The sequence below is a fragment of the Colobus angolensis genome, unplaced genomic scaffold (genome assembly GCF_000951035.1).
Source record: "Colobus angolensis palliatus isolate OR3802 unplaced genomic scaffold, Cang.pa_1.0 Scaffold196, whole genome shotgun sequence".
Taxonomy (NCBI): domain Eukaryota; kingdom Metazoa; phylum Chordata; class Mammalia; order Primates; family Cercopithecidae; genus Colobus; species Colobus angolensis.
Window position 1 is genome coordinate 3,490,380 of NW_012115110.1, and position 11,745 is coordinate 3,502,124.

Consider the following 11,745-nt stretch of genomic DNA (forward strand, 5'->3'; position numbering starts at 1 on the left):
AGCCCAGTTGCAAGGGAAGCCGTGGTGAGTGGGTGGGGAGAGATGGCATATGGGGGTCAGAGTTTCACTATTCCTTTTAGAAAGCTGACAATGAAAGCAATGGAAGAAATTCCATGGACATTTGTGGGGGAAAAAAAGGCATTTCATGGGAAAAGCTATTCAAGAAAAGAGAGACGAGAGCAGTTGGTGAAAGTGAAGTAATGAATGAAGATAAAAAAGGAACATGGGAGGGAGGTAGGAGGTGCAGAGGGGAGATAAAGGAAGTGCAGCAGATCTATTGCTTCAATAGTGAGAACAGAGAAAGGGAGCAGGAGAGAGGCAGAATGAAATGGAGCACCAGGTACATGGGATGGTTCTCCTCTTCATGAACTGATGGGCAGAGGCATTCTTGCACATGGAAGAGAGTAGCCATGGTGCTATGGAGAGGAAATGGGCTCTGACCTCTCATCAAGGTAAATGCAAGGTAAATGTCTCCTTATCTGTGCAACTGAGACAATGATCCAAAGGCATAGCCCACCAGATGTAATAAATGCAAACTACATTGGCTACACAGTCAAACCTCAGTAAATGTTAGCTTCTGTATTTCCATCTGCCTTTCCTTCTTCCCTCCTCCTTCCTATGTTCATTTTTTCTCCCTTACTATTTTCCTCTTCCCTCTTTTCTTCATTCTTTCCTTCCATGGAGAGGAAGAGCTTTGCAACATCCACTGTTGACAATATTGCAGGAAATGAATTACTGATCTCTTTCTTCAATCTTTCCCCAAGTCATACCCTCCCAACCAAACTCACATGGCTACTGAGACGCTTCATTGCCTTCCTCTTATATTTCCTATGTATTGACCCACAGCCTTTCTGCCAGTTCAGTTTCATAAGTAAATTCCAACATCTGAGGACTCTGAGTGTGCTTAAGTGCATCACAGCCACCATCCTGGCTGTGGGAGGAATCCCAATAAAATGTTCCAGGCAAATTAAAACCCATTCTCTTTCTAAAGACTTCCAGCAAAGGCTGATTAATAATTCATTCTGATCTTTAATAACTGTCTATGTTAAGAAATCTTTCCTATAGATCTAAATCCTGTCTGCTGCTGTGGGAATGGGAGCCTTTGAATAGTTGTGGTTAATTACCGGAAGCACCCATTTCTACTGAGATTCTTTTGCCAATAATTATTTATCCAAAATGTGACCAGTGCACAGACCAAGTCAATCCTCTTCTACAATTTGTTTCTCGCGTTTCAGCAAAGGTAATTGACACAGTTTCACACAAGGCATCTAAGCTCTATGTAAGTGGCATGAAATTCTGATACACACCGCAGTTCAACTCCCCACACTGTGAAAGAAAGCTCCCAGAGTCTGTCAAGAGCCCATGGCTCATTGGTGTAATTCTACGTAAAGAAAAGAAACGTGCAAGTGTTCCAGATTCACTCAACATTCACTGCTTGCCAAGTCCTTTACTGTTCACGAGGGCCACTCAGCAGGGCTTCTCTGTATATTATCAGGCAATGAATAAAACAAGAAAACGAATTATTCTATAAAATGCAGCCCAGCTTGGGATGGCATCAATTCCATTTTTGAAGGTGAACAATCAGAAACATGTTTCTTAAACTTTGTCCATTTTCTCAGCTACCATCTGCAGAAAATGGGGACGTGGCCGGACAAGACATAGCCAGGTCTATGTGCTGGGTGGTTCAGGAGCAACTCCATCCACACCGTTGGTTTTGCCTGAGTCTTGCACAATGAACATTTGCTTTTGGTTGATCAGAGTCTTATAGTCCTGTTGGGAAAACCATCCATACTCTGTTTGTTTGTTGTACTCCACAGCATTCTTGGCATCATCATGACAACAAGATCCAATGCAGAATCCCTCGTCCTTCCCCTCAACATAGGCTATCTCCTATGCCCCAAGCCCTACTGCAGCTGAGGCTCTCACTGCTGCCTGTACACGTCCACACGGTTGCAATCAAGTTCATGCCTTTGTTCAGGGGCTGCATTTCTAATGAGTTCCCAGGTGGGGGCAATGCTGCTGGCCAAGGCTGCTTTCATTTTGAGATGCAAGCTTCTAGATGCTCCAATTGGCCTACATAAAATGAAATATGTGTTTAAGACATAAGCTCTTGAAATATGCATTCAGGGGATATCAAGCACAATGTCAGCTGTACATAAAAATTCAACTCTCTTATTGCAAACTTAGCATCATCAAACCAATCATCTTTTTTTTCCCAAAGAACTTCTGAGATGCCCTAGGACAGCCATGCTCAAGTCTAGCTGCACATTACAGGCACCTGGAAGGTGGCAGGAAGATGGAAGACTTTTGAAAAATACAGATACCCCAACCACACTCCTAAACGAACTAAAGCAGAATACCTGCAGGGAAGACAGAGGCTTCAACTGGACAAAAGCTCCCCAGGAGACTCATTGTGAAGTCAAGCTTGGGATCCACTGAACTGGCACCTCATTTAACCTTTGCCCATGATGTGACAGAAATTACACTACGCAGTCTACATCAGATATTGAAAGCAAAGTGACTTCCCAATGCTAGACCCAAAACACCTAGTTATGGGCAAACTTTATCTTAATGATTCCCAACTGATGCTTTTCCAAAAACTCTGCCTCCACTTATAGAAGAACCTAGATAATTGCCCTTGAAAATCCCAATATTTAATTTTGCCACTGTCGTGTTGGATGAAATATTAAAAAATTGAATTATAATTTACAGGCACCTGTTTTTATTTTAATCTTGCAATTTTCTATTTCTTAACAATACCTGAATATTCTGTGATCTCCTTAGAAGAAGGATACTAATTTTAAAGGTCCATCACTGATAACGGGTTTGAATCCATGCTTAAAGAGCTTCCCTAAGTGATCTCAGGAGGGAGTTTTATAAATGACTGGGGGTATTGATCCTGCTGTCTTCTCTAGTTGAGCCAGACCCCCTTTAAGTGAAATGTGACCTAGATCAGGGCAATTATAACAGAAGGATAAGTCACCATTCAGCTGCCAGAGCCTTGGGACAAGAGCAATATTTTGCTTTTCTGATGCAACAGGAACAAGGGTAGCCTGAGAGAAGAGTGTTGATGGGCACAGAGCCTGCAATTTCACTCCAGGTATATACCCAGGAGAACTGAAAATCAAGCAAGTTCACATACACACATGGATAGCAGTACTCCTCACAACAGCCATGTTAGCTCAACTCAGCCCCTCACCAACTGACCCCAGCCACCTTGTGGCCAAGAGGACCCCAAAAAACCTACAAACTGAGCTCCTGGTCATGATGGGACAGAAGGTCAGACACGCCTCATTATACCCCCTTCCTGTTATGGTTTAGACACAACAATTGAGCAACATTAATTTTTTTTTTTATTATACTTTAAGTTCTAGGGTACATGTGTATAACGTGCAGGTTTGTTACATATGTATACTTGTGCCATGTTGGTGTGCTGCACCCACCAACTCGTCAGCACCCATAAACTCGTCATTTACATCAGGTATAACACCCAATGCAACCCTCCCCCCTCCCCCCTCCCCATGATAGGCCCCGGTGTGTGATGTTCCCCTTCCCAAGTCCAAGTGATCTCATTGTTCAGTTCCCACCTATGAGTGAGAACATGCGGTGTTTGGTTTTCTGTTCTTGTGATAGTTTGCTAAGAATGATGGTCTCCAGCTGCATCCATGTCCCTACAAAGGACACAAACTCATCCTTTTTTATGGCTGCATAGTATTCCATGGTGTATATGTGCCACATTTTCTTAATCCAGTCTGTCACTGATGAACAAATGGGATCTAATTAAAGTAAAGAGCTTCTGCACAGCAAAAGAAACTACCATCAGAGTGAACAGGCAACCTACAGAATGGGAGAAAATTTTTGCAATCTACTCAATCTGACAAAGGGCTAATATCCAGAACCTACAAAGAACTCGAACATTGATGTTAAAATGGAGATCATAAGACTGACAGAACAGACTCTGTGGCAACAAGATACCAAATGATAAACAGGACCCAAGGCCATACCAGGAAAATGTTAAATCACACACTCCTATACTTAAAGAATAAACTATGTTCTAACCACCACACATTTTTTCTTTTTCTCTAGCAGTTAAACAAGCACTAGCCTCAACATAAAACAATACCAAAACAACTGTAGCCTATCCCGCTCAGGGACGTGAACTCACCCCCGTTCCGGTAGCCATAGCTGCAGCTTTTATTGGACAAGAGACTGATTTTGGTAATTTCTTCCTGGTAAGAAGAGCACCGACCACGGACCAGTTATGACAGGGTTACAGAGACCACGCACTTGCACACTTCCATGTCCTGAAAAGACCTCTTGACATACAGGGCCTAACCGTAATACATTTAAATGTTAAGTCTCCACCCCAAAGCAAGCATGGGTCGTATGTTACATGCATGTGTGTAATACATGTGCATCAGGACCAGTCTTATGAATATTCATAGGTCCTCCTGTCACCTGTTGAATATGTGTATTTAGACAGCCTATTCAGCATAAAGCTCCTGCCTAGCTCCTCCTCTGGTGTTGGTTGGAGCCTGTGCTTCCCAGCCTATGGGATGGCCACCTTGCAGCCCGTAGCCCTTTACAGGAAACAAAGTCTCCTCTCCTTTTCTAAATTTATAAATTGCATGTGTTTTTGTTAACAGCCAAAAGGGAGAAGCAGTCCAAATGTCCAGCAACAGATACACAAATAAACACATTGTGGCCCGCACATACAGTGTAATAGTATTCAGCCTTATAAAGGAGTGAAGCATGGCCAGGTGCAGTGGCTCACACCTGTAATCCCAGCACTTTGGGAGGCGGAAGCAGGCAGATTGCCTGAGCTCAGGAGTTCAAGACCAGCCTGAGCAACACGGTGAAATGCCATCTCTACTAAAATACAAAAAAATTAGATGGGCGTGGCAGCATACGCCTGTAATTCCAGCTACTCGGGAGGCTGAGGCATGAGAATGACTTGGGAGGTGAAGGTTGCAGTGAGCCGAGATTAAGCCACTGCACTCCAGCCTGGGCAACAGAGCGAGGCTCCATCTCAAAAACAAAAAACAACAGAAACAAAACAAGGAGTGAAGTACTTACCACACTACAACATGGACGACTCTCAGAAACATCAGTTAAGTGAAAGAAACCAGAATGAAACCGTTACATGCTGTGTGATACCATTCCCACGAAACATACAGATAAATCAAAGGACACAGAATGCACACTGGAGGCCGCCAGGAGTGCGGAAGAGCAATGGGAAGAAACTCTTTAACGGATAAAGGGCTTTACTTTGGAGTGACGGAAATGTTTGGAACTAGACAGAGGAGATGGTTGCACAGCATTGTGAATGTACTAAATGTCTCTGGATTGTTCATTTTAAAAAGGCTAATTTTTATGTGAAGTCGAGTATTTTTTAATATGGAAGACATTTGGCATATCTGATGGTAATAAGGCTATGGAGAAAAATAAATCCGGGGAGGAGGATGGGCAATGCTGATGAGAGTCACATATTCACATAGGGTGGCCAGAGACAGGTGTCTCTGAAAAGCTGATTTTGAGCAAACCGTAAGGGACTGGGGAGAGAACCACGAGGACATCTCTGAAAAGACCACTCCAGGCAGAAGGACCCTTGAAGTGCCCCAGGCGGGAGCACACACAGGCATCTGAAGAACAGCCAGGCAGCCAAGGTCAGAGGCTCGGCTACACCTGCACTTGTGGCTCTAAGATGCTCACACGGACTAGAGGATCTTATGCTGGGAACCAAATGAACCCCAGAATGAATCAAATAGAGGCTGGTGTAGTGGGAGAAAATGAGAAATAAGCTAAATTACATGTAAAGCATTGAATTTAAGTCTTGCTACAAACGGAGCTACAATACTTTTACAGTGTGATTAAAACTTATTACCTAACTTATAATAATGACTTAATAATTATAGAAACAGCATAATTAAGTCACCCACTCCTGCCATCCGTTCTTCACGTGACCCCCCCTGAGTCACTTTTAACGTGGACTCAAATCAACTCACCTAGCAAGGTTCCTGTGTCACTTTCAGGAAAAGCTCCAGGCCTCTTGCCGAGGCCTCAAGGCTCTGCAGTCTGCGGCCCCTGCTCCCTTTCTGACTTCCTTCATCCCCTGGCTCACCCAGCTCCTGCCAGGCCGGCCTCCCCATTCCTCATGGTGGCGATCATGCTCCCTCCTCTCGCTGCCCCTCTTCCTGTCCTCATCCGAGGCTCCTCCCTCACCGGCCTCAGGGCTGTGTCGGGAAAAGCTCTAGAGAGCATCCTGCCCACCCTGGCCTCCTGCCCCTCCCACAGGCTTGCTCACGCCCTTCTTCCCTGCCTGGCTAGGCACATTCCCTATATCCGTCTACTCCCGTATCTAGGTCTACCTCTGTGTCTGCATCTATTCACACACTCACATAAGTATCTTTATTACAATCTGTACATACAGGCTATAGATGTTGTAGATGTTTGTTATTGCCTTTCTTCCTTCTTTAAAGTGTAAGCTCCATAAACAGATTTAATTTCTCGTGTTCACTGCTGTATCCTCAGTGCTCAGAACAGATTCTGAGACCTAGCAGCCTCACAATAAGTATTTGGAAAGAGAAAGAGAGAAGTAGAGAGAGAAGGACAGAAAGAAAAATAGAAGGAAAAAAGGAAAAAGAATCTCCCATTTCCAGCCTATAGTTACTTAAGCATCCCAAATAGCACTAAAACTGGTTGCTTCTATCATGTCAGAAAAAAATATTTCCTACAGATAATCAAGATTTCAAAAAGATATTTCAAATGGGTAGCCAGGCCTCCAGAGTGGCAATTAGGAGAAAATGGTAAGAAATCATTTGGAGGGGCTTTCAATTTGATGAGAGAGATTTTAGTTAGAACAGATGGATACGAAAAATCTGAGGCTAAGAAACACAGAAGAATGAGGAACAATTAGCAAATGTGTAAGTGGTGAATGGCCTGAAACCCTGTGACAGACATTTATAAGTGGGCGCATGTGAAAAACGAGAAACTCCCCGTGAATAGGGTGAGACAACACCTCGCACCACTCCAATCACAAGCCTTTGCCCAAAGCTGGTGATCACGCAGCTTTGTTAAGACAGGCTGCTGTAATTGCACAGTTGCACACAGACCATTAGGAAGCTTCTGGAGCAGAGGCAGGAGGCTAATTTGGGGAGGCAAGGGGGTGAGTATTCATTTCAGAAGGTCTTCTCCCAGCCACACGTGCTACTTGGAAATGGACTGCCTTGTTCTAGGGCGATTGGTCTGTTAGATAAATAACCGACATTCGCATACATGCTTTCTGACTCCAGGCAGTTAAATATTCACAAGTATCACCTGGTGCCCAGAAAAAACTGCACTGTCTGCTATATCATACAAACTTTTCTTTGCTTTGCTTCCAAGTTCAATTAAAGCACTCTCCAGTCAAATTCCACTGATTTACTATAACATATGCTTAAAACTCAGCGAAGATATAACTGATTTATAAAGCACAATATCCTGTTTATGAGCAAAAGATGCCATAAGGTAACTGACAAGCTGTGTTAGCAGATCATTTTGCTCATGTTATGGGAGACTTTCTCTCTTTTTTAAATGTTCTCCCTGACTCTTTTCAAAATTGCTGGGATGGTTATATAATCGATCATGTAATGTGTGTTTTCAAAGGAACTGTGAGAGAAACACATTCTCTGAAAATCACATAGAAATTTAAGATGTCATGCAGTTTTCCTGACAAGAAATAAATATCTCTCTCTAACCTTCCAAGATGAAGTTAGTTCTGTAAGCTGCCGGGGTGGAAACATGTCCCAAGCATATCTGATCATACCAGGAAGGTTTGCGTTTTCATCCCTTGACCCAATACCCCTAAAGGATAGATCTTCACGTTTAGGTTCCTGTAGCCTTGAGCCCTGACAGCTGAGGAGGTTGGTGGAGGGGAAGGTCAGCTCCACCGGTCCTTTTTGACTACATCCAAATATGGAACCCACCTAGGGACTGTGCAGGGACCCCCAAAGTCAGTATACAGGCATTCCATCCAGCCCGGGATATAGAAGTGTTTTGTTGTTCATTTGTTTTGCTTTGTAAAGGAAAATAAAAATCTCAAAACCCACCCCCCCACCCCCGCAAAGTTATAAAAAAATCAACATTAATCCCTGAAGCTGAGTCATGAAACCTGCTCTTACAAATGAATGACTGTTACTAGCATTAGACATCAGCCAGATCCCCATTAAAAGGTAAAGGCCTCAGGTATCTGGAAGGGCTGCCCTGACGAATCATTGACAAGTCAAATTTTGCTGGCCTCCAATAAACAAGGACACGCCAATTCTAACTTCAGGTCTGCAATCGAAGTCCAGCTGCTAGAACTCCACACCGATAATGTCCCTTTCTTTTTTGAGACGGAATTTCACTCACTCTATTGCCAAAGCTGGAGTGCAGTGGTGCAACCTTGGGTCACTGCAGCCTCCATCTCCTGGGTTCAAGCGATGCTCCTGCCTCAGCCTCCCGAGTTGCTGGGATTACAGGTGTGTGCCACCATCTTTGGCTAATTTTTGTATTTTGTTTTCATAGAAACGGAGTTTCACCATGTTGGTCAGGCTAGTTTTGAACTCATAGCTTCCCAAAGTGCTGGCAGTACAGGTGTGAGCCACCACGCCTCGTCAATAATGTTCCCTTCAAACTCACCTTAGGAGAGCAGAACCAAGTCCAGACTCATTTCTCCACCTACCCAGAGGTCTCTACATAATTGACTTTTCCTTGACTCCCTTTTTCTCTTTAGACATTCACCTTTTATGTGAAATGTAGATTTACTCGACACTAACTAAAGCGTAAGTGTTCAATCTTTTGGCTTCCCTGGGCCACATTGGAGGAAGAACAATTGTTGTGGGCAACACATAAGATACACTAACATTAATGATAGCTGATGAGTTAAAAAACAACAGTTGCAAAACATCTCATAATGTTTAAGAAAGTTTAGGAATTTGGGTGAGGCCAGCCACATTCAAAGCTGTCCTGGGCTTTGAATAAGCTTGAACTGAAGTCTCAGAGAAATATAACCATTCACATTACTGCCTACCCTATACATGCCTCTCACCCCCTTTTCAAAGGTGTGTAAAACCTAAACCTCCTAAAAACCTCAGAAAAAACACCCACCTATGTGTCTGTTGCTTATATTATTCCCTAGACTCACCCTAGAGCTGGCTTAACCAACCCAGATGAGGGAGACTCATGCCTCAGTCGTTCATTGCAGTTGTCAGGTCTTACAAAGAAATTGGAAACTCAGAGAGCTTTCACAGAATATCCCAAACCAAATGCACTCTGAATTCTCAGAACTTCACATTGGATGGGAGGTTTGCTTGCCTGTATGTTTTGGATGAAGCACCTATGGACACCAGCACTATGGAACAGCCAAGATTCCACAACTCAAGCAAAGTGAAATAATCACGTAAGCAGAAAATGCAGTAAGTGAAAAGCAGACATTTTCTTCCCCATCCTAGACTTTTAGTCAAATTGCCCTCTTCAGCTTAGCTAGGAGAGACTTGGCCACATTTTTCAAACCTGATAGTGAAACGTAGTTCAAAGAGGATCAGTGACGAACTGTGAATGTCATGGACAAAGAAGGGCAGATGGTAAGAAAGAGAAGCCACGGCAGGTGTTTCTTGGGCCCCACATGGAGGTTTGCCCTGCCTGGTGAGTGGGACGACTGGACTTCCAGTTGGATGTGTCCTGGGTAAGGGTCTGCTATCACCATAGCCAACCCAAAGGGTTTCTTATCCTGAAAAACCCAGACACGGGTATTTCTTGCCTGCCATCCTTCTCCCACACCTCACATGCCCACCATCCAGCCTGAGCTGACCAGCAGGCCACACTTACATCATTTCAACATTCTGCCAGCACTGACCATAACACATCTTCTATTGCATTGCCAACTTTTGTCATATGCACTTGTCTCTCCACCTGCGCTGGAAAGAATTGGAAGGGAGGATTTTGTTCTTTATGGCTTCATGCTCATGGTTATCCAAGGAGCAAGGCTACTGTCTGGTTTATATCTGGAAAAAGTTTCCTTGCTCTTCTCCACACTTCACATACCTTCACTCAGAACTCATGTCTTGCTTTACCCCATTATCTCACAGGTTTATCATGTGCAGCTAATGTATAGCGTTATAATACATAAAGAGTTTCATGGTGTGCAATTGCACAAGGCAGCACTCACCATGAAATTCAACAGCACTGCATTTCTGTTGCCAGGCTGCACTTTGGCACACGGAACATTCTGTCATCGATGTAGTCAGATGCTCCAGGCTGGGTGAGGATGAGAGAACATGCAGCCTCCGCTCTGGGAGGCACTGGCAAGACTGGCAGCAGCACTGTGCTTGGCTCTGCCACGGGTACCCTAGAGACCATCCGTCCCCTCACCTGCCCAGCCCATCCCCATCCTAATGCCTGCCCCTCACTGGGCAGAGGGTAGCTGAGTGAGTCCACAAATTCTTGCTTTGCTGCTTTCTGCCTATGATCTGGTTTCCCTCCTGGATAACAGGCTTCTGTCCAGCCCCAAGCTCCAAGCACCTCCTTGAGCCCAAACTTCCTCCTGGGCTTCCATCTGCTGAATTTACTACTCTTTTCATAAATGTTCTCCTGTTCTTCCAGAAGCAGGGGCTCTGTCTCTACATGCCAGTCACCTCATCCTAATGGGGGGAATCTTCAGCCCGCGACATCTGACAGCTGACTTCTCTGGCGCTGACCATCTGCCTGCTTGTCCAGACCTCCAGCATCCCCCTCTGTGATGGTTAGTTTTATGTGTCTACTTGACTGGGCCACAGAGCTCATTAAACATGATTTCAGTGCGTTCACAGAAGAGACTGGTGTTTGAATTAGTAGACTGAGCAAAGAGGCACCAGTGAGGGTGGCCTCATCCAGTCCATCCCGAACAGAACAAAAACGCAGAGGGGTGAATGAATTCTGCCTGACTGCTTGAGCTGGAAGGTCGATTTTCTCCTGCCCCTGGGGTTTCTCGTTCTCAGGCCTTCAGACCCATTCTGGAATCTACACCATTGGCTCAGGCCTTTGAACTACCCCACTGGCCTTTCTGGGTCTCAGCTGCAGATGGTGGATTAGGAGGCTGCTCACCTTCATAATTCCCTGAGCCAATACCTTATCGATCTCTTCATATATAGACATACATATATATGAGGCAGGAGAATAGGGTCCAGAGGCAGGGAACCTAAGGCCGATTCACACTGACTTCCTAGAACTAAATCAAAAGAAAACACCAATTTTCCAGGCTCAAGTAGCAAAAAGACCAGAGGCTACTCCCTTTGCAACTCCTCGCTTTTCTGAGTGGCAGATGAAAAACTGAAAGTACCTCTGACTGGTCCCCTCCTGCAACCAATCAGGCTGGTTGTGGGTCAAGTCTTCATTTGCATAGGGTATATTTTGTAACTTCACTTCAGCCTTTGATGGGTCTCTTTCTGCAACTAATCAGACTGATTGCAGGTCACTACTTCATTTACACAGGGCGTACACCAAGTAACCGATGGGAAACCTCTGGAGGGTATTTAACCCCCAGAAAATTCTGTAACTGGTTACTTGAGCCCCTTGCCTGGGCTGCTCCCATTGCATGGTGTGTACTTTCATTTTCAATAAGTCTGTGCTTTTGTTGCTTCATTCTTTTCCTGCTTTTTTGTGCATTTTTTTCAATTCTTTGTTCAAGATGCCAAGAACCTGGACACCCTCCACCAGTAACGTGTGTGTGTGTATCTGTATATATTTATC